Source organism: Biomphalaria glabrata, chromosome 9, assembly GCF_947242115.1.
Source record: "Biomphalaria glabrata chromosome 9, xgBioGlab47.1, whole genome shotgun sequence".
Lineage (NCBI taxonomy): Eukaryota > Metazoa > Mollusca > Gastropoda > Planorbidae > Biomphalaria > Biomphalaria glabrata.
The window spans coordinates 31,418,775-31,437,808 of NC_074719.1; the positions used below are offsets into that span (position 1 = coordinate 31,418,775).

At 37.8% G+C, this 19,034-nt stretch overlaps 1 protein-coding gene across 2 annotated transcripts in view; it reads left to right on the plus strand.

The window, feature by feature from the left end:
• The first annotated feature begins 1,099 nt into the window (after nt 1-1,099).
• The window catches only part of LOC106072988 (aromatic-L-amino-acid decarboxylase-like), a 62,007-nt gene continuing 44,072 nt past the window's right edge, over nt 1,100-19,034 (plus strand). The window contains exon 1 of one of the 2 annotated variants that reach the window (XM_056042436.1): nt 1,100-1,241. The gene's annotated coding sequence lies outside the window, so the exon portion shown is untranslated. Of the gene's footprint in view, nt 1,242-1,616; nt 1,959-19,034 lie in introns of those variants that run through there. The other variant, XM_056042435.1, reaches the window with a different exon arrangement.

Consider the following 19,034-nt stretch of genomic DNA (forward strand, 5'->3'; position numbering starts at 1 on the left):
TATCTGCCACCTGGGGACGCGCTTAGTGATAGCTCCCCCAAATTGTTTCAGCACTTAGCTTGACATGTGTAATAATATATAGGTATGTGATCAAAATAAAAGAACTTTCAGTCCATAGACATAAATAAATATAGACTGGAAGTAGGAAGTTATTTTTATTTGGGGGAAGTCAATATGTTTTATGTACTATATCTATGTGAAAAAAAATGGCGGCGATTGAGCTATAAATTCTAGGACTAACATTTCAGCCAATATATACCTTTGATCTTTAGTTTTGAAAAGTACAAAACTGCCATATTCCCAATATTTTGTCTTTGTTTTATAATCATAGACATAGGCAAATATATATAGGTTTGTGATGTGGATCTACAAACTTATCTTTTCCCAAATATTTCCGATAATAATTTGTTCTTTATCGTCCAGTCTATATATATATATGTCTATGTTTCAGTCACGTGGCCATCTTATTACTTGGTCATCTTCAATCTTTTAAGTTTACAAAACACAAAATCTATTACAAATATGCGCTTTTTTTTATAAGTGAAATCCTATAACAAAAATAAATAAATTCATGTCTTTCGACAGTTTTTATGTGATATGAATTATACTATTTATTACATTTATTCAATAAACAATTCAGATTTACAACAGACTCATACCATTAAAAAAAACATCAATGCTGAAATTATAAAGTGATACACTCTAAATATGTCGTAGACAGATAACGGCAAAAAATACAATCTACTTTTTAGAGTCTTGTTGAGTAAGTACAGTATCACTAAAACTAGCCCATGTAATTGTAGGGTATCAAGAGGGGTTTAACTTATTTTGATTTACTTTATGATACCTATGGTCACATCACTAGTCGGTCCTAGACTTGCATTCTGGCCTAAAATTCCAACAATTATAAAACATGCATAAAGAACTAAACTATATGAAATTTAGATCAAAGCGCCATGGTGTGTGTAGAATAAAACAAAAAGCATTGACATGTTTAACCTTAAAGGCCTCTATATACATACATTAAAAAGTGTGTGTGTGTGTTTAGAATTACAGATCTATAAATCTAAATGAGCTCCATTCAAGTCTACAGGTCACGTGACAATTTCTAGCGGAAGCTGGACACTCCACCAGGTATTGATTTATTGACCAGTTTCTAGTTGACCAATCAAAAGGAGGCAAGTGGTCGTATTTGAAATCTGTCCTCTCAGCCTCGCAGTGTCTTCAGTCGAGTACTCAGGGTAGGTCAACCTTTTTGTTTTTTGTTTGATGCATTGAACTAGTGAAGAAACACTTGGACTGAAAATAATATGTTATTCTGTTGCACTTGAAGTCTACTCAACTTTTTTTTTGAAACGCCGTAGAATTGTGTTTTAAAAATATTGGTTCCTTATTATAAAAATTACTTTAATTTTTTTTATTTATAATTTTTATATCTATTGTAGTTATTTTATTTCACTTTCATTGGCTTAATTTAACTTGTCTCGTAATTTAGGCTGTTATCACGTGATTGCTTTCAAAGAGAAAACTCTGAGCAGACTTCTAGTCTCGGTCTTTTGTTAGAGTAAATACGTGTGTGTGTGTGTGTGTTTCGAAACTATTCAAGTGAAATAAACAACTCCACATATACAAATATATATCTTAATACTGAAGAATTAATTTCTCTTGTTGATATCTACCCAAAAAAATTAATTAGCAATAGTAGTTGATTTTTTTTATTGATTGCTGTTTTGTGAGGTACGATAAATAATTGTATAAAGTTTCAACTTGATCCGAGAATGGCTATGGTGAAATAACGTGTCCAAATGTTTTACCAGACAGAGTTGCTACAACTTTGTACATTGAAAGTTTCTAGTGTCGGCGAGGGATTTCCAAGAGTTGATGTCTTTGTGAGAGGAAGTGACACAAAGTTTATTAGAGGTTTCCTTTTCCGACCTTGATGATGGGCAGATGACAAGGTTTGATTGAACCCTAGAATAGAATCTTGTTTTGATACTACATGCAAAGGTTCATCTTTCTAGTCAAGAATCTGATTTAGTTTTTTTTTTTAATGAATTTATATTTATTTTAATCTTTAAAAGATTGAATTTGTTGGAAGCAGAGCTAGAGAAAAATTAAAATATTGTCAATACAAAATACTGCTTAGTACACCAAAAACAAAGTTCCTTTTGATATGAAGATTATCAATAGTAATAGAGCAAATATGTTGAGTTAAGTTACGAAAAAAAAAACAAAAAACAACAACTTTCTAATGATTGTATCACTACGTTTGAAACAGCCAAATTAATCAGTCTGGGGGAGTAAAGGATGTCGACTTCCGTATTGCTTGTGCCAGTGCTGCTTTTGGCAGACTTCAAGAACAAGTGTGGCAACGAGAAGGACTCAGCATGTCCACAAAACTGAAAGTCTACAGTGCTGTAGTTCTCCCGTCACTCCTATATGCGTCAGAGTCCTTGACCCTATACTCCCGCCACACCAAAAAGCTAAACTCCTTCCATCTACGCTGTCTAAGGAGTATCCATAAGGTGCATTGGTCCGACCACATACCAGACACATAAATTTTAAAGCTGTCCAACATGCACAGTATCAATGCGACAGTAAAATGGTCCCAACTTCGATGGGCGGGACACGTAGTCCGCATGCCAGACAATCGTCTTCCCAAGCGACTTCTGTACTGGGAGTTGTGTGCAGGAAAGCGCTCCTAGGGAAGCCAATACAGGCGCTACAAAGACACGCTCAAGAGCTCCTTCAAGGAATGCGATATCGACATCCACGGCTGGGAAGCACTAGCTCTCGATCGATCCTCATGGCGAGAAGCTGTGAGTCTCGGAGTCTCAGGATTCGAAGCAAGAAGAGTGGCCAGGGCGAAAGAGCGCCGGATCAACAAAAAGCTGAGAGAAGAGGCAAGCCTATCTGCAACTGACATATCCCACCCATGCCACATATGCGGCCGGCTTTTTAAAGCGAGGATTGGACTTTACAGCCATCTTCGAGTCCATAGGAAATGAGAAATGTGCTCATCTTTAACCACGAAGGAGGAGCTATACGAGTATACTGGGGTGACCTGAGCAAGTACCTGAGTGTTGTTGGGTTGACCTGAGCAAGTACCCCAGTGTTTCTGGGGTGACCTGAGCAAGTACCTCAGTGTTGTTGGGTTGACCTGAGCAAGTACCCCAGTGTTTCTGGGGTGACCTGAGCAAGTACCTCAGTGTTGTTGGGTTGACCTGAGCAAGTACCCCAGTGTTTCTGGGGTGACCTGAGCAAATACCTCAGTGTTGTTGGATTGACCTGAGCAAGTACCCCAGTGTTTCTGGGGTGACCTGAGCAAGTACCTCAGTGTTGTTGGGTTGACCTGAGCAAGTACCCCAGTGTTTCTGGGGTGACCTGAGCAAGTACCTCAGTGTTGTTGGATTGACCTGAGCAAGTACCCCAGTGTTTCTGGGGTGACCTGAGCAAGTACCTCAGTGTTGTTGGATTGACCTGGTCAAGTATCTCAGTGTTCCTGGGATGACCTGAGGAAGTATCTAAGTGTTTCTGGGGTGACCTGAGCAAGTATCTCAGTTATGCTATTCAATATTGTGAGAAGCGGTCCTTGGACTTAAAATTACAAGCCTGATGACAAGTTGTTGGTCTGAAATTCATGAACACATACATCCGAGCCAGATTGTGGTGGTTGTTAATTGCAATCTTGAGAGATTTACATTAGAAACTAGTTCAATATATATTTACATATTTTACATTGACCATCCCATGCACACCCTTTACTGTAGGTGGCCTCGTAGATACACGCACGCGTGTTACACAGATTAATTTGAGATCGGCCTATCTGTTTATAAATACTGTTCAGTTTTAATTCATCAATCAATAACAGAGTTTAAAACAATAAGGTAAATAAAAGGAACAAAATCAATACGAATATAGGTATGTGATTAGTACTAAGTACTATCCGTCTCCGACAGAATATCAAAAAGTACTTTCCGGTGTACCGCTAGTTGTTGGTTGTTGATAGTTGGAGATAGTGTTGTGGTTGTTGATAGTTGGAGATAGTGTGGTTGTTGATAGTTGGAGATAGCGTTGTGGTTGTTGATAGTTGGAGCTAGTGTTGTGGTTGTTGATAGTTGGAGATAGTGGTGTGGTTGTTGATAGTTGGAGATAGCGTTGTGGTTGTTGATAGTTGGAGCTAGTGTTGTGGTTGTTGATAGTTGGAGATAGTGGTGTGGTTGTTGATAGTTGGAGCTAGTGTGGTTGTTGATAGTTGGAGATAGTGTTGTGGTTGTTGATAGTTGGAGATAGTGTTGTGGTTGTTGATAGTTGGAGCTAGTGTTGTGGTTGTTGATAGTTGGAGCTAGTGTGGTGTTGATAGTTGGAGATAGTGTTGTGGTTATTGATAGTTGGAGCTAGTGTTGTGGTTGTTGATAGTTGGAGCTAGTGTGGTTGTTGATAGTTGGAGATAGTGTGGTTGTTGATAGTTGGAGATAGTGTTGTGGTTGTTGATAGTTGGAGCTAGTGTTGTGGTTGTTGATAGTTGGAGCTAGTGTTGTGGTTGTTGATAGTTGGAGCTAGTGTGGTTGTTGATAGTTGGAGATAGTGTTGTGGTTGTTGATAGTTGGAGATAGTGTGGTTGTTGATAGTTGGAGATAGGGTTGTGGTTGTTGATAGTTGGAGATAGTGTTGTGGTTGTTGATAGTTGGAGCTAGTGTTGTGGTTGTTGATAGTTGGAGCTAGTGTGGTGTTGATAGTTGGAGATAGTGTTGTGGTTATTGATAGTTGGAGCTAGTGTTGTGGTTGTTGATAGTTGGAGATAGTGGTGTGGTTGTTGATAGTTGGAGCTAGTGTGGTTGTTGATAGTTGGAGCTAGTGTGGTGTTGATAGTTGGAGATAGTGTTGTGGTTGTTGATAGTTGGAGATAGTGTGGTTGTTGATAGTTGGAGCTAGTGTTGTGGTTGTTGATAGTTGGAGATAGTGTTGTGGTTGTTGATAGTTGGAGCTAGTGTTGTGGTTGTTGATAGTTGGAGCTAGTGTTGTAGTTGTTGATAGTTGGAGATAGTGTGGTTGTTGATAGTTGGAGCTAGTGTTGTGGTTGTTGATAGGTGGAGCTAGTGTTGTGGTTGTTGATAGTTGGAGATAGTGTTGTGGTTGTTGATAGTTGGAGATAGTGTTGTGGTTGTTGATAGTTGGAGCTAGTGTTGTGGTTGTTGATAGTTGGAGATAGTGTTGTGGTTGTTGATAGTTGGAGATAGTGTTGTGGTTGTTGATAGTTGGAGCTAGTGTGGTTGTTGATGGTTGGAGCTAGTGTGGTTGTTGATAGTTGGAGCTAGTGTGGTTGTTGATAGTTGGAGCTAGTTGGTTGTTGATAGTTGGAGATAGTGTTGTGGGGGGTGATCCTTTTTTTTTTCTACAGAAATCACAGTTTGTTAACAGAATTAGTTACATATCTATATGATAAAAGCTTGTTATTGATATTTTAAAAAATGGTAATATTATGTCGTTCCCCTTCTGGTATATTCGCCGATCTGGTGGAGTGGGGGAGGTTGATAACATAATTCCACCGTCCCCCAGCGCTTAGCTTTCGAGGAAGGGCAGTCCAATTTTTTTTTGTAGAAATCACAGGTTGTTAACATAATTAGTTACATATCTATATGATAAAAGCTAATTTTTGATATATATTTTAACTAATCTTTATATTATGTCGTTCCCCTTCTGGTATCTTGGCCGCTTCTGTGACGATGGGGAGTGGGCGATTGCATCTACTGCCCTACCCACTCTTGACTTTTGAGTGGGGGGGGCGGTCCAATTTTTAAGTAGAAATCATAGTGTGTGAACAAAATTAGTTTAGAATCTTTTAAATATAAAATACTTATTGACATCTGAACCCATTTGTATATTATGTCACACCACACTCTAATCTAAAATGAAAGAGGGTTGTAGCAGGTGGTAGGGGTGATTGATGTAATAACCCCCTCCCATTTGTCCAGACCAATACTTTTTTCTTTTGTATTATAGTTATGAAATTACATTTTTTTTACCCAAAATTGGCATTAATATAAGCTATATATGCCATAAATTACACTCTTATATCGAGTCGCCCCAACCCATATTCTTAAATGCCAAAATACAATCGTTAGCACTAATTATAAAAAGAAGCTAGGAGAAATCGTTTTCACTCTACTGCCCCATTCCCTTTTTCAGACAAAAAAAAAAAGACATTTAAAACAGAATAGTCAAATATGGGGACAGAGTTTATGTAATTGCATATATATATATATATCATGGGCGTAGCCAGGATTTTTTTTCGGGGGGGGGGGGTTTGGGGGGGATTTTTTTCTCCCCTCCCCCCCCCCCCCCCGCGAAAAAAATATATTTATATGTATGTATGTGTGTGTGTATATATAATCTTTATTACATTCTGACCCATCATTCTTTCGGAAGACGCTTATTGTGCCCAAGAAAAGGTTCTTCCTGGAGTTAGTGGGAAAATTGTAGACTCCCCGCCATTGCTAGCAAGGGAGTCTGGGGGAGCGCTAAGAGCTCCCCCAGCGCGGGGCGAAGCCCCGCCGCCAAGCACTATTTCTGATATTGAAAGCCAATAAAATGCATATTCTGAGGTATCTACAGTGCATTTTCCTGCTATTAAAAAGTTTTATTTCAAAAATCTAATGTGCTATTCTTACTGACTTAGACCCTCCCGCGTCGTTCGGCGCATTTGCCGTCAAGCTGTTTCCATAAAAATCTGTCACTGGTAATGTCTGAAGCCTCTTCCTACCTGCTCTGAGGACCTCCATGAATGTGTGGCGCCAAGTTGTACTAGGATGTCATCGCAACTCTTCTTATGCCTAATTAACTTTGTCGGAGAACATGTCCCTCAAACCTCACGCGACGCTCTGTCACAATCTTACTAAGGGGTCGACTCCCAGTTCGGCATAGGATTTCCTTGATTTACACCCGATCTCTATAAATGACTCCTAAAATCTGTCTTAGCCATCTTTGTTAAGCCTTATTTAGTGTTTTTCAAACTATTCACTTTATTAATTGAGCCCCGCCACTTGTAAAAATGTGTAACCTCTCTTGAATACGCTCTTGGAATTAAGTGACTGTAGTTTGCTTTAGATTTTATATCGAAAAGTTAAGTTTTATCGTCAAAATCGTCTGTTGGGGGTTTTAAACCAAAAAATCTCTGGAGTTAAGGGTTTTTTAAAATTCAAAACCCCATTAGCTACGGTCACAGAATTTAGTAACTGTAGTTTGCTTTAGAATAATATTGAAGATAGAGGTTTTCAACCTCAAAACGCTCTGTAGGGGGATTTTAAACTCAAAACCATCTGGAGGGGTTTTAAACTTTAAAAAAAAAGCCATCTGTAGGAGAGAGATTTAAACTCAAAACCCCCAATAGTCCTGGCTACTCTCAAATAATTTTAGTGTATAATTTGTTGTTTTTTTTATATTGAAGAGGTATTTTTTTAGCATCAAACCACTCTGAAGGGAGGTTTAAACTCAAAACTCCTTTTGCCAACGCTCATAGCATCTTGAGTGCGTAATTTGCTTTTTTTTCTTACTTTGAAGATGTATTTTTTAGCTTCAAACCCCGCTTGCATGGGGTTTAAACTCAAAACCCCTTTGGCTACGCTCATAGATCTCTGAGTGTGTACTTTTATTTTTTATATTGAAGAGCTATTTTTTAGCTTCAAACTTCACTGGAGGGGAGTTTAAACTCAAAACCCCTTTGAATACACTCATAATTTGCTTTGTTTTTAATATTTTACCTTCAAACCCCACTGAAAGGGGGGGGGGGTTAAACTCAAAACTGAGTCAAAACCCATTTAGCTACGGTCATAACATTTTGAGGGCATAATTTGCTTTTTTTTCATACTGAAGAGGTATTTTTAGCTTCAAACCCCGCTGAAGAGGGGTTTAAATTCAAAACTGAGTCAAAACCCATTTAGCTACGCTCATAACATTTTGAGTGCGTAATTTGCGTTTTTTGAAGAGGTATTTTTTAGCTTCAAACCCTACTGAAGAGGGGTCGGGGGTTAACTCAAAACCCCTTTGGCTATACTCATAGAATTTTGAGTGTGTAGTTTTCTTTTTTTTATATTGAAGAGGGGGTTTATCGGAAATTTTGGAAGGGGTTTAAAAATCAAAATCTTCTTTAACTGTGCTCGTGAAATTTGGGTGATTGTCGTTTGCATTTTTTTTTGTGTTATAGAAGAGGAGAATTTAACTGCGAACCCCCCTGGTAGGGGGTTTTAAACTCAAAACCCCCCTGGTAGGGGTTTTAAACTCAAAAACCCCTGGTAGGGGGTTTTAAACTCAAAACCTCCTTTGCTGTGCTGGGGCAAGTAATAGTTTAGTATTAAAATCTCATCTAAAATAAACAAAATGAAAGCAAAAAATCAGTCACTAAATTCCGATCCCCCCCTGCGGGTGGGGGGGATTTCATTTCCCCCCCTGGCTACGCCCATGATATATATATATATATATATATATATATATATATATATATATATATATATATATATATATATATATATATTATAGTATATATATATTGTGATGTATGCCTGTCTACGCCCATGATATATATATATATATATATATATATATATATATATATATATATATATATATATATATATATTATAGTATATATATATTGTGATGTATGCCTGTCTACGCCCATGATATATATATATATATATATATATATATATATATTATAGTATATATATATTGTGATGTATGCCTGTCTGTCTTGTAGTCAATTGTTGATGACTGTCAGATTATGACAGATTACTCTGCAAATGTATGAGTTTCTTGTTCGGGTGTATTCCAGTGCAATTAACACACAAGCCAAACAAGTACCACCGGTTTGAACAGTAAAAAGACGAGTCTGAAACTCCGTTGAACAGTTTGAATAAGGTTTAATCCACAAAAGGCCACAGTCGATGTCTCTGTCGATAAAATACGTCCTAACCCTATGGAATCCTATCACCAACTTATTTTCTGTCTCTAAGTAGTCTCTAACCCATCTAAATCAAAGCGTCACTAGTCACGTTCAAAACCCGACCACTATGATGCGTCTCTAGGTAACTAAAAATACAAACTAAGTGTCTAACAATATATATATATATATATATAAATATTACAATATATATATATATATATATATATATATATATATATATATATATATATATATATATATATATATATATATACGTTTATACATATGGTTAGGGTTTACTAGGCGTTAAGGTTAGGGTTTGGAAAAAAGTCGCCCCCCCCCCTCAAAAGTTCTGGATCCGCTAGTGAAATGATTGGTGGCATTAGATCGGATGTCTCATCAGATTTGTTTTCTTTATGTTGGTACTCTGTCCCTAGTCCTTACAATGGGTCAGCAACACAGCAGGACTCATACGAGGGCAGATTTAATGTTTTTTGCCCTTAATTTAGCCATGTCTGTTCTGTTGTCACAGATAAATTAATAACATTAACATACTGTAGACATTAATTAATAATAATAACGGAGACTGTGTTTATCAAAATAGACATAGAAGACTCTCTATTTATTTCCGTCCAATCCTTTGCTTTCGCACAAAACATAAACATCAAACAATGACGTAATATAATATAATATTAGCGCATCCTTCCTTTTAAAGTTCTTTTAGGTAGTCTTGCTTTTGCATCGTATTTCAATTTTCAATCAGTCGTTCTTTAAGTAATGTCTCTGCATTTTCAGCTACCGATGGTTTCAATAGTTTGGGATCAGTTGGAATGATATCCCTGAGTCTTCTACTCATCAGCAGTTGTGATGGTTAATACGGCAGTTCGATTATCGGAGTATTTCTATATTCGAGCATAGCGAGATATGTATCTTTCCAACTTTTGTATGCTTTGTTGAATATCTGCTTTACGATACCAACATAAACCTCACTTTGACCATTTGATTGAGGGTACCTGGGGCTTGATGTGGTTATCTTGAAACCCCATACAGAAGCAAACTCTCTATATTGATAACTGTTGAATGGCATATTGTCGCTCACTATTTCTTCTGGTATGCAATGTCTAGCAAAAATACCTTTCAGTGCCCTAATAACACATTCCGCTGTTTTGTTCTCCAGTCGTTTTATTTCAGGATATTTGGAGAAATAGCCCACAACTAGTAAGTAGTCATTGTTCGGCCATTCAAACAAATCTGTCGCAACCTTTTTCCATGGTCTGTCTGATACAATGTTTCCTTCACATTATTTCTTTTGAACGTTGCACATGTTGAGCATTTCATTATTGTCGAAAAAATATCGTTATACAATCCTGGCCAAAACACACTCTGTCTTGCCTTCGACCTGGTTTTCTCAAGACCAAAATGACCTGTGTGCAACTTGTCGAGAATTTCATTTCTCATACTTGAAGGAATTAAAGTTCTGTTCTCATAAAACATTATCCCATTCTCTTCATGAATACTGTCTTTTAATGACCAGTAGGCTACACCTTTACTGTTTCATGCTCTTGAGTTTTTAACTTTGGCCATCCTTAAACTTCAGTTTAACATCAGATTCAGTTTTGCGACGAATTTCTTTTATCTTCTCTTCACTTCCGGGAACCTTTTCTGTTGCGCTATGAGTTTTCATAAGCATATCATCATCTGGTCTCGATTGCTCTTGACCACGTAATAGTTTATCATCTTCATGCAATTGAGAACCTGACATAGGCCTACAGGTTGTTGCTAGTTGATTTCTCTTGTGGAACTTCATTCTATTGCTTGACATCATGTACTTCGACTTTTTCTTTTGCTTCAATTACTTTCAAAGCAATAGATGTCTTCATACCTAAAACTGGGTTTATTTCGTTCTTGATCACATACAGATCATCTTTAACTTCCACATCGTCGACTTTAAATGTGACCGATGCAACTCCCTTCAGTTCTAATGCTTCATCCCCTAATTCTCGTAGGGTAGTATTTGTGTGTTTTAACTGACTATCAGTTTCTAAAGTGTTCCACGTTGACTCTGATATCACATTAGCTTGTGCACCTGTTTCAATCTTCATTTTGACTATTTTTCCCATAAAATTGACATCCACCATCCAAACTTTGACATTGTTGGCAGTACCAATTGCCTCAAGCCAAAACTCATTTACTTGGCTTGCTTGACTTTAATCTTCCAGTAAATCAACAGCCTTGAAGTGTTTCGACCGACATTTTACAGCGAAATGATTTCTCTTTTTACATTTTCGGCATGTCTGTCCGAATGCTGGGCAATTGTATTTTCCGTGAGATTTACCACAAGATCTGCAATCTCTAATGACACTTGTTACATCAGTGATGCCCAGAATACGGCCCGCGGGCCGGATATGACGTGGTTCACATTTTAAGCAGAGAATTGAAGCCATTTTCCGACGCGTAAACAATTATACATCTAAAAAAATCCCATTAATTGATGTAAGTACTAGATCGACGGGGTTCTAATAAAATAGTACGAGGTTTTTCGTTTTTGACACCTTTTTGGTGATATGGCCCGCGACACGAGTGTTGGTAATTTAAATGGCCCGGAGACCGAATTAAGGTGGGCATCACTGTGTTACATGATTCTTTGCCATTTTTTCATGTGAGCTTTTGACTGGCTTTCCATCTTCTGTCTTCTTTAATTTATTAGCAGCATCTATATGTAGTCCTTTCCTATCTATCATTTGGTTCTGGGTATGCTCGTCAGCACGAATTATGCTTGCTGCTTTCTCTAAAGTTAGGTCTACGTCTCTCAGAAGTCTTTCTCTCACTCGATCTGACTGTATGCCACATACCAATCGATCTCTGATGAGTTCATCTCGAAGGTTGTCAAACTTGCATTCTTTTGCCAAATTCTTCAAATCAGTATAATACAGTTCAAACTTCTTCTGATTTATTGTGAAGAATTTAAATCCGTCATACACAGTGTTGAACTAAGGCAAAAAAAGATTCTCAAACCTTTCAATTACTTTGTCTACAGTCTCATCTTCACATACTTGAAAAGTATTGTACATGTCTCGAGCGGGTTCACCGATCAGGTGTAACAATAAAGCTTTCTTTACTGGCTCGGGCTTCGTATTCTTTTCAGTGGCGACCATAAACAGTTCAAAACTTTGTCTCCATTTTTTCCATCTTTCAGATAGATTACCGTCTAGTGACAACGGTTTAGGAGGATCGAATAATTCCATTATTCGTATAGATTCTAGATTCTATGTCTAGATCTAGATCCAAAACAAAATGAACTAATGACACCACTTGATACAAATAAAATGTACTTTTAGCAATTTAGAAACCACTACCTTTTACCAGCGCTTTAAAGCAATCTGACACTAGATCTGACATCAAATCTGTCACAAGATCTGACACCAAATCTGACACCATGTTCTGTTGTCACAGATAGATATTAACATTAACATGACGTAGACATTAATTAATAATAATAATAATACCGGAGACTGTGATTATCAAAATAGACATAGAAGACAATCTTTTTATTTCCGTCAAATCCTTTGCTTTCGCACAAAACATAAACAACAAACAATCACGTAATATAATATAATATTAGCACATCCTTCCTTTTGAAGTTATTATCACAATGTTGAATAGTTGACCATCGACTCTAGAATGGACTCTAGAATGGAGGTAAGGCCTTAAGTCACTTGCCAAACGCATGGGGGATGGACCATTAAATAACAAACAAATAAAAATAAACTCAACGACAACTAAAGTCTATGTCTTGCCTCACTATGGAATGGATCCCCTCATAGAATTCAAATGAATGTCTGGGCAATTTGGTCGGGGCGATGTCGCCAACACAGCCGTTCCAACCACTTCACGGAGCTGATACATAGAACTGCAAGTGCCGACACAGTTTGGGCTCAGCTTCGTCGCAGGCTATGTATTTTCTCAGGGTTGAATTCTGAAGCCTTTCCTCTGTTTGGGTATAGCAGCAAGGCAGCAGAGGTTTGAATTAGAGTTTTCCTTCTTTTAGGTAGGTAGCGGCCGACGAACTCATCCTGCCAGTAACTTACTAGTTTCGGTGCCAGTTATTCGCCTTTGCCCTTTCTGTTAGTGAAAACAGTTCCGCTGGATCCAAAATCTGAGACACACCTGAAGGCCAGGAGTTAGACTGGTGGTCAGAGGAAACACTCTACTTCCATGGTGGAATGCTTATATCGCTAACTACCGTAAGATACAACAAACGAAACAAGGAAAAAAAACGAAAAAAAATATTTTTAAAGACTTTTCCACTTTTATACATCTTATAGAGAGATTATTTTGTTCTTAATAACTAATGAATGTTAGAGTTTTAAAAAAGGAACATTTTTAACTCCGCCCCCCACTCCCCACCCAGGAAAATAACCCTGTTAAGCGAATGCATAAATCTACTAGACTTGATAATATTCTACTGCTAGGCCTATAGATCTAGACTTAGAAGACGGTGCGCAAAATGTTCCTGAACATTCAATGATCAAACCATGGAACCATGGGCGTAGCCAGGATTTTTTTTCGGGGAGGGTTTGGAATCCCCCCCCCCCGACCTCCCCCCCCCCCGGCGAAAAAAAATTATATATATATATATATATATGTGTGTGTACATAATTAATCTTTATTATATTCTGACCCTTTCGGAAGACGTTTATTGCTTATTGTAGACTCCCCGCCCTTGCTAGCAAGGGGGTCTGGGGGAGTTCGCAGCGCTCCCCCAGCGCGGGGCGAAGCCCCGCCGCCGAGCACTATTTCTGGTATTGAAAGCCAACAAAATGCATATTCTGAGGTATCTACAGTGCATTATCTTGCTATTAAAAAGTTTTATTTCAAAAACCTAATGTGCTATTCTTACTGACTTAGACCCTCTCGCGCCGTTCGGCGCATTTTCCGGCAAGCTGTTTCCGCAACTCTTATTTTGCGTAATTCATTTTGTCGGAAAACATGTCCCGCAAAACCTCATGCGACGCTCTGTCACAACCTTACTAAGAATTCGACTCCCGGTTCGGCATATGATTTCTTTGATTTAGACCCGATCCTTATAACTGACTATTAAAATCTGTCTTAGCCATCTTTGTTGAGACACATTTAATGATTTTCAATTTCGGCAGAAGACTATTCACACTTAATTAATGGAGCCCAAGCTACTGGTAGAAATTTGTAACCTTTCTTGACTACGCTCTTGGAATTACATGCCTGTATTTCGCTTTAGATTTTATATCGAAAAGGAAAATTTTTTCGTCAAATCATCTGTTGAGGGGTTTTAAACTAAAAAATCTCTGGTTTTTTTTTTTTGTTTTGTTTTTAATTCAAAACCCCATTTAGCTACGATCATAGAATTTGGTGACTGTAGTTTGCTTTAAAATAATATTGAAGAGAGAGGTTTTCAACTCTAAACGCTCTGTAGGGGAATTTTAAACACCAAAACCATCTGGAGGGGTTTTAAACTTTAAAGAAAAAGCCATCTGGAGGAGGGGGATTTAAACTCAAAACCCCTTTGGCTACGCTCATAGATTTTATAGTGTGTAATTTGCTTTTTTTTTATATTGAAGAGGTACTTTTTAGCTTCAAACCCCAACTGAAAGGGGGAGGGGGGTTAAACTCAAAACCCCTTTGGCTACGCTCATAGAATTTTGAGTGTGTAATTTGCTTTTTTTATATTGAAGATGGGGTTATCGTAAATTTTGGATGGGGTTTTAAAATCAAAATCTTCCTCAACTGCTGTTGGAATTTGGGGATTATTGTTTGCATTGTTTTATAGAAGAGGGGGATTTAACTGCAAAAACCTCTGGTAGGGGGTTTAAAATTCAAAACCCCCTGTAGGTGGTTTTAAACTCAAAGCCCCATGGTAGAGGGATTTGTATCTCAAAACCCCCTGATAGGGGTTTTTTATAAATCTCAAAACCCCCTGGTAGGGGGATTTAAACTCAAAACCCCCTGGTAGAGGGTTTTTAACTCAAAACTGCCTCGGCTAAGCTGTGGTAAGTGATGATTTAGTATTAAAATCTCACTTAAAATAAACAAAATGAAAGCAAAAATCAGTCACATAATTCCGCCCCCCCCCCACCAGGGGGGGGGGATTGAACCCCAAGACCCCCCCCCCTGGCTACGCCCATGCATGGAACTATACTAATATAGTTCCATGATTAAACTCTGTAATGAATAAAACCTACAGGCGGAAATACCCAAAGACATAGTCTGTTCAAAATAAAGATTTTGTTTTATCCTTTAGCGAAATTTAAATTAAATTGTCTGTATACTTTAATCCCTCATAACGGTCAAACTATAGGTTTCCTAGTGTGGCCAACAAGCTAGTAGGCCCTAATTATCAGCTGTCAAATTTCTAGGACAATCGTTAGAGCCGTTTTTGAGATCCCTGACCATTTTTTTTCCAAGATCCAGTTTTCTTTTGTTTCCATGAATGTACGACCTGAAAAGAGGAATTGTAAAAATAAAAAAACGTGATAAACAAAACTAAAATATTACTAACATAACAGAACAATTAAAATATGATAGTAATAAAGGCATTGTCATCGATTCCGAATATTAAGAATGAGTGCAATGTTTCACATGACTACGTAAGCCCACTTTCGACCTATATATTTTTCCGCACGAATGCAGACAAAGCCTTGTTCGCTTTTGATCTGCTCCAAACAACAAATCTAACTTAACAAACTGTAACTTGGAAAGTAACCAGGAATGTTATTTTTAGCATGCCCAAGGATTCACCCCGAGCGCAAATTATTCCCGGAAACAGATTCCTTTCAAGCCGCTGCTCTCTAGATTAGCATACAGATGGAAGATTGTACGACGTCTGCCCGTCTCGTGACTTGCTTGAGATTTCATTGGCTAGGGCAACCTTATGACACTTACATAACAAGATACAAATGTAAACATAGAAATACTCATCGATCTATCAGCAGATCTTATGATGTATAGGCTCTTCACGTCCAAATCTTATGCGATAATAATATCTGGATACAGACAGTGTATTGGAGTTACAGCTTTAAGAAGATGAGAAGTCTTCAAAAAATAAAGAACTCGTTCTTCTTTCCTCCCCCCCCCCCCCGGGCTGTGAACTGAGATCTCTTCTAGTTATTATTCATGACACAAAGTAAAAATAAAAGGGGGGGGGGGAAAGATATAAATTTGAATATAAAGTATAATTTAAGTTTCAGCTGAACAAAAAAGCTTTTTTTTAAATGTCTTGTTCAGATATTTTGCTAATTCTCTAATATATATGTTGTAAACAAATAGGTGCCGGTACTCAGTGATAAGGTGCCAGTACTCTGTATTGGATCGCCTAATTTTTAACTACTAATATATTAATAATAAACGTTAAAATACAAGAAAAGTAATATTTTTCTCCACACTCAAAAAGGTGCCGGTACGCCGTACCGGTGCGTACCGTCACAAAAAAGCCCTGCAAATATATAGGCCTATTATAAAATAGTTTTACAACGCTCTTCTAAACTAATTCAATTCTCTACAATCTAACATTCTTGGCCCTGGTGCTGATAATTAAAATTTATCCCACTTCCTGAAGTCGATAAAATATGAACATTTTATTTTGTACTGCCTAACTTAAACCTAGAACACCAAGTTTTGTAAAGATTGAAATCGCAGCGGTTAAATTTACCCAAAACAATTTTTTTGTTCCTATTTGCAGACATTTAAATGTCTTAAATTAGGAAATTATAATTCCTTTAGCTTTGATGCGTAACTTACGCTTCTTTTTTAATATATTTTTTTTATTAATTTATGTTTATTTCTGCACAGATCTAGACTTAGACCATAGCTCTATAACCCTAGTGCTTTTAGAGCATGGAATGGGTTGCCTGAGCTAGCCAGGAAAACCAGTGACTAAGCAGAATTTAAGTCAGTGATTAACATGTATGACTAAATGCATGATGCGTAGGACAGTCATCTTCTTTTTTGAAATAACGTCTATATTATATAAGATAAGATATATATTAGGCTATACCTAGACTGGAAAACGGAAACCAATTCTTATAAAATAATGATCAGATCACAGACCAACATATATTGTTATGACTTTGCCATGCGCACCGCCATCCAAGATAGTGAAGAAAGAAGGTGCGCACTATCAGTGACCAAACAAGTCGGATGTTGACATTAGGGACTAACGATTTCCGCCCAAGTAGAGAGCCAATATGGAGATGCTGTACTCAAGGCAGATGCCCTTTGTGTTTGTCATGTCTCTATGTAAATAAACGTCTATGTCCTCGTTGAGTTGCCTCACTTCTGCCCACATCAGTGAGAGTGACTTGAACGGTTGTGAATTAATTCCAGCGAAACCTGATGTAGCGGTGGATGAACCTTACAAGGATGCTTCATGGGCATACCTTACAGATGAGGCTGAGAAAGACTATGTGCCTGAAACCATGGCTACCAGTGGGCCTACAACTGTGTCACGAGACATCAATGGAAAAGGTCCGCTGACTCAGCGTCTTGGAACAACAACCCTGGAATCTACAGTGATCGCCACAACCTCCATTTGTGTTAAGTGGCTGGCATCAGAGACTACCGTCATTAAGTCGAAGCAGCGACCACGATATCGTCTCAAGCATAGACTGGCCAACTGGCAGAAGAGAAAGCGACGACCACGATATCGTCTCAAGCATAGACTGGCCAACTGGCAGAAGAGAAAGCGACGACCACGATATCGTCTCAAGCATAGACTGGCCAACTGGAAGAAGAGAAAGCGACAGCCGCGGAAAACTGTGCAGATGGCTTTGTGGGCAACAGACACCCTACCCACTGATCGACCTCCACCTGAACTGTCAAACCTCAGCTGCAGTGTTTCTTTTCGGGACGAAAAGTGCTAAGACGGGGGCAATGTTATGACTTTGCCATGCGCACCGCCATCCAAGATAGTGCAGAAAGAAGGTGCGCACTATCAGTGACCAGACAAGTTGGATGTTGACATAAGAGACTAACGATTTCCGCCCGAGTAGAGAGCCAATATGGAGATGCTGTACTCAAGGCAAATGCCCTTTGTGTTTGTCATGTCTCTATGTAAATAAACGTCTATGTCCTCGTTGAGTTGCCTCACTTAAGTTATTACAATATAGATTATTATGTACGAAACTCTTTTTCAAGCTGTAATGGGAAGTTGCCCCGAATCTAGGAAAATCGATCTTTTCTGTCCTAAAAAAGTTAGTTTTCAAAGTTTAGAAGTAATGCATTACCATTTTGCGGATTTTTTAAAAAAATAGAATGGGCTATTAATCACAGAAATATATATTCACGCCAAATATACGAAATAAAGCCATTTCCTGTTAGTTTCCATTGAGATAATGTTTCGAAAATTCTAGATCGAATTAATTCACGTCTATTGTACATTAAAATACATTGATTAAATAGATCTTTCTAGATCATGTATTTAAAAATTGCAAAATAATAATTATGAGACGAGAGTGCTCTTATTTTCGATGTTCAATTATTAGATCTAGATCTATGGGACAGGACCAATGGCGAACGCTTTGTGTCAGTTTTTAGTTTAGAATTTATAACTCCGCAAAGGTTAAACTTATTTTAAAAATGAAAACATCTGCGGACTCCTCAGCTATTGGGCGATAAAACTAAATTTGACTCTTTTTTTCAAATCAGCTATTAAATTTATAATTCAAGTCAACTTACGGTAGGGGTCGGACCTAATCAGCGAACGCAATTTTTGCGGGAGTCATAATGAGCGAAAGGCCGTAAAAAATAGCGAAATAGCATATAGGAAATTATGCTTCAATTAGTTCTATCATTTAACTTCTTCCATGAAGCATTATAACTATTGTCCTCCTTGTGGCATTAGGCCTAATTTTTTTTCACTTTTCTTGTGCTCCACATCTCCTTTCTCTGCTTGGAACTGATGTCTATATAGCCTACGAAACTTGCGATCAAATATTTTTTTTAAAAGAAAGAAACTACAAAATTCTATCTCGCCTCCTCCCTATAGGCTAGTCCACGTCGTTTTACTCTCCATTTCATAAACTCTCGTTACAGCGACTTTTTTTTTAAGAACACATGTTCA